The following is a 5,723-nucleotide window of genomic DNA, read 5'->3' as shown; positions in this document are numbered from 1 at the left end:
AAAATAGTTATTGAATATGTCAATGTTATTGCAATGAAATGCTTCTTCTAAGTATGTGGTTATTAAATAAATAATTAACTGGGAAAAAATAAAAAATAAAAAAATAAATTAAAAAAATGGGAAATGTGGTATAACAGTATATTGACATAATGTTATTCTTTTATACACCCATGTTTTGTGATGCAAAAAATAAATATTTACTTTGCACAATTAAAAAAATAAAAAAGATAATCTTGAAAAAAATGCTTAAAAATATAATAATTCTTCAAAGCATAAAAATTTGTTCCTTAATAATTAGTAGACGTGAAAAACATTAACATTGAAATCTAACTGATGACTTTATATCCATGCTCAGATGCCAAGGAGCTCAGAAAGTAACTGTCTGTGACTAGTAATAATCAGATAAATAGAGATTAGAGACCTATGTGCAAACATCTTAGTGTCAATTGCATTAAAAATGAATTTTTCTGTATGAAACTGTGTATTTTTGTTGTTTTTGCCTGCCTTAGTGGACTAGCTATTTGAGGACTCTCCATTGGGTGCAGGGAGAGAGTAGGCACGTTTTTTTGACTAGTAATAATCAGATATATAGAGATTAATGTTATATAACTGTATTAATTAAACTGTAAACCTAAAAACTTACAGCCAATTTTGAAAGAGATGCATCTTAGCTCAGGAAATTGTTATTGAATATATCAATGCTATTGTAATGAAATGATTCTTCTAAGTATGTGGTTATTAAATAAATAATTAAAAAATAGAATAAGCCAGGTATGACAGTGTACACCTTTAATCCCAGCACTCAGGATACAGAGACAGGCAGTTCTCTGTAAGATCTAGGGCAGCTTAGTCCACACAATGATCGAGGGTAAAAATTATGTTATTGCTGTTCATAAAATTTTTCTCTGTTACCAAGGTCACACTGCCTATGCCAGTCTGGCCTGCAACCCACTACTTGGCCCAAATTGTCCTCAGACTGATGCCCTGCTGTAATGAATCAATTTTGTCTCTAACTTTATTGCTTTCCTTAGTCATATATTTTGTAACCTTTGTTACATGTAACCTTTGTTCCATGCTTAAGATTGTTGTAAATGATATGAATAATTAATACATTTTATACCTACATTTACAAACTTTGTTCATGTTTATCATTTATACATACTCTTCGGAGGTTTTATACATTTTTATAAATATGTTCAAAGAGCTGATGAATTTGAATTAAATAATTATTTATATAATTATTTGAATTTTATAAGCATATTTATTTGTTTCTACAGATCACTATTATATTTAAAGAAACTACTCTGTACCCAGCTGCTATGATGTATAAGAGAGGCTTTAATGTTATATTTTACTACTAATGTTAAAGAATACTTCTGCCACTGTCTTTATTACTTAAATTCTGATATTCTTGTGGGTTTATGTGGAGGCACTATAATCAATTTATTTATCCACACATTTATAACAGAGCCAACAGAGTTTTATCTTAAAAATGAAGTTGACCTTGGTGTATATTAGGCATAATTTTTAGATTTTCTTGATTATTTAAAAATAATATTCCTTTTGTAATTTGTTCATACACAAGCAATTTAGAACTGGTCAAAAATCTTTGTATGATTTGCTTGAATACCTACTGATTTCATAAACCAAAAGACAAGAAAGAAAGTATGTACCATGTAGCATGCTGCATATTTTATTTATAATGATATTATCTATGTGTATGTATGTCTCTGTAAATTAAGCCTTCTCTAATATGTTCAATTTAAATGCCTTATGTATTACATAATGTTGAATTATTGCAAGACTTAGCATTAAATTCATTTTAGTAAAAAAACAATACCATAATGAGGGCATAGAAAATACCTTCCTTCAGTAAAGTCATAGATTTCTCAAACACCAAATAGACAGGACCAGAAAAGAAGATCCCCCAAACATATTATAGTTAAAACATTAAAACACAAAATAAGGAAAGGATATTGAAATCTACAAGAAAGGTCAAGTAGTCACTTATAAAGACAGACCAATTAGAATATTACCTGATTATTCAACAGAAAACTTTAAAGATAGAAGGACTTGGAAAGATGTAATCTAAGTCATGAAAAACCATAGCTGTCAAATGAAAATATTATACCCGGTAAAATTATCTATTAAAATTGAAGGGAAAATAAAAACTTTCCATGATTAAAAAAGTAAAAAGAGAGCTCTGGGCCTGTTCCTGCCCTCACCTCCCTCTGCTTCCCTGGACTGCACAGCCCACCAACTTCTTTCCTGGATACCAGGGCTGACCTCTCAGCCCAGAACCACCACTACTTCCTGTTACCTTGTATCTAGACAGACCCAGTTCCTTCTTGTGGTCCTGGGAGCCCTCTGGGCCTGGTCCCACCCTTACCTCCCTCTGCTTCCCTGGGCTGCACAATCCACCAGCCTCTTTCTGGGATGCCGGGGCTGACCTCTCGTCCTGGGGCCACCACTGCTTCCTGATCACTTGCATCCAGACAGACCAAGTTCCTTCTCGAGGTCCCTGGGAGCCCTCTGGGCCTGATCCCACCCTCACCTCCCTCTGCTTCCCTGGGCCTGCATGACCCACCAGCCTCTCTCCTGGGTAAGTTGATCAGTGCCCTCTGTGCCTTACCCCCCCCAGCCTTATTCACCCTCCCATCTCCCCCTCCCGTCTCTCCTCCTATGTGGGTGCTGTCCCATTCTGGTGCCCCAGACACTGGGGGGAACCACCACTGCTTCCTGATCCTTTGCATCCAGACTAACCCAGTTCCTTCTCGTGATCCCCATGAGCCCTCTGGGCCTGGGCCTACCCTCAACTCCCTCTGCTTCCCTGGGCTGCACAATCCACCAGCCTCTTTCCTGGACACCAGGGCTGACCTCTCCGCTTCCTGATTATTTGCATCCAGACCAACCCAGTTCTTCCCTGCAGTCCCCAGGAGCCCTTGGGGCCTTTTCCCACCCCCATCTTCCTTTGCATCTCTGGGTGTCACGGCCAGCAGCTTCCAGTTCAACCTCGAAATTCCAGAGGACAACATCTTTCCTGGAGGGATCCAGACTTTAGGAGAAAGCCTGAAAGCATCTGATCATCATCTGACTTGGGCCTCTGTGGGAACTCCTGAAGACAAAAGCAATCAGGCCACTCCAATATAAAATCAAAAGAGAGAACCGGAAGATTAGAGGAACCAGCTTTTCATGCCCCAAAAGTAAACCACAAAGACACATAAAGTTCAAAAAAAGAAGCAGAACTAAACTTGAAGGCCTGAGTATCACACAAGAGTCAGAAACTACAAAAGAAATTCACATGTCAAAATCACAGAGGAGAAAAAATAACATGAAAAACCAAAATGACATATCCCCACCAAATGCCAATAGTCCTCTAGAGGAGTACAATGAGAACCTCCTAGAGATAATGCAGGATATGGAACTCAAAAAAACAATTATAAACATGATAAAGGAATTCAGTGAATGTAAAGAACACACAAAGAAATCGAGGAACTGAAGTAAGATAAGGATAAACTTCTGAATGAATTCAGAAAAGAGCTACAAATATTGAAGAATATTCAGGCTAAATGAAGATGGAAGTGAAACACTCAGTAAGCCAATTAGAAATGACCAGAGAAAGCCTCACCAATAGGATGAATAAAATGGAAAACAAGATATCAAGACTGGAAGATAAAGTGGATGAACTAGACCACTCAAGCAAAGAGTATGAAAAATTTAAGAAAGCTCTAGAATGGAATATGCAGGAATTGTGTGACACCATAAAAAGGCCAAACTTATGAATCATAGGCATACAGGAAGGAGAAGAATCCCAAGATAATGGCATGGACCAGATCTTCAACAGAATTGTAGAATAAAATTTCCCAAAATTAAAGAAAAACATGCCCATACAAATACAAGAAGCATATAGAGCACCAAACAGAGAGAACCAGAAAAGAAACTCTCCACACATCCTCATATTAAAAATACTAAGTGTACAGAAAAAAGAGACAACACTGAAAGCTGCAAAAGAGAAACAAGTCACATATAAAGGAAAACCCATTAGGATTAGAGCTGACTTTTCAGTGTGAACTATGAAAGCCAGAAGAGCCTGGACCAAAGTATTCCAAGGTTTAAAATGACCACAGATGCCAACCCAGATTACTATACTCAGCCAAAATGTCTGTTATAGTGGAAGGGAAAAATCTTCTATGATATAAATAGGCTGAAGGAATTAATCTCTACAAAGCCAGCCCTTCAGAGAGTTCTGGAAGCAATACAAAGACCTGAAGAAAAGAATGACTATACCCAAGGCATTGCAGAAGAAATTCAATGAAGGTATAACTGGAAAAGTACAGCTATATCAAGAATGAAAATAGAAATAAAAATGACAGGATTCAATACACATCTTTCATTAATCACTTTAAATGTTAATGGACTGAACTCCCCAGTCAAAAGACACAGACTAAGTGAATGGATTAAGAAATAAACCCCAACATTTTGTTGTCTGCAAGAAACTCATCTCACTTTCAAGGACAGGAACTATCTTAAGGTGAAAGGATGGAACAAAATATACCAAGCAAATGGTACTAAGAAAAAATCAGGCATTGCAATTCTAATATCTGACGAAATAGATGTTAAACTAAAATTAATCTGAAGAGATAAAGAGGGCCACTTCATTCTGATCAAAGGAACAATAAACCAGGAAGTATTATAATCATGAACATATATTCACCAAAATCTGGTGCAACTAACTTAATAAAAACAGTACTACAGGACTTAAAATCCAGATTATTCCCAACTCATTAATAGTAGGGGAATTCAGTACCCCACTGTCTACATTAGATAGGTCAAGAGGGCAGAGAGTTAACAGACAGACATCTGAATTAAACAATACCGTATATGAAATGGACCTAACAGACATCTACCAAGTATTCCACCCAAACACCAAAGGACAAACTTCCTATTCAGCACTCCATGGAACCTACTCCAAAATCAACCATATACTAGGCCACAAAATAAACTTCAACAAATACAAAAATACTGAAAGAATTCCATGCGTTCTATCAGACTCAATGCAATAAAGCTTCCAATCAACACTGGAAGAAGCCCTAGTCACCACATGAACACATGGAGATTAAACAACACACTCTGGAATGATGAATGAGTCAAAAGAGAGAGTGGGAAAAATAAAACTATTCCTGGAACTAAATGAAAAGGACAACACAACACAACAAAACCTCTGGGACATGCTGAAAGCTGTCCTTAAAGGGAAGTTTATAGCTTTAAGTGCCTATATCAAAAATAGGAAAGAACATAAATAAATGACTTAACATTGCAACTCAAGTCACTTGAAAAGCAACAACAAATGAAACCCAAACTGAGCAGACAAGAAGAAATAACAAAAACCAGAGCAAAAATTAATGAAACAGAAACAAAGAAAACAATATAAAGAACAAAACTAAACAAGATAGACAGGCCCTCAGCCCAGTTGACCAAAAGAAAGAAAGAGCAAATCCAAATCAACAAAATCAGAGACCAAAGGGGAAACATCACAACAGACACGAAAAAATCCAAAACATTGTAAGGGAATACTTTAATAATCTATACTCCATTAAACTTGAAAATCTAAAAGAAATGGATGATTTTCTAGAATCATTGTCACCACCAATGTTAAATCAATAAGAGATCAACAAATCCATAACAACTAAGGAAATTGAAACAATAATACACCTCCCAAACTA

The sequence above is a fragment of the Nannospalax galili genome, unplaced genomic scaffold (genome assembly GCF_000622305.1).
Source record: "Nannospalax galili isolate Female #2095 unplaced genomic scaffold, S.galili_v1.0 scaffold135, whole genome shotgun sequence".
NCBI classification, from domain to species: domain Eukaryota; kingdom Metazoa; phylum Chordata; class Mammalia; order Rodentia; family Spalacidae; genus Nannospalax; species Nannospalax galili.
This window is presented reverse-complemented; position numbering follows the sequence as displayed.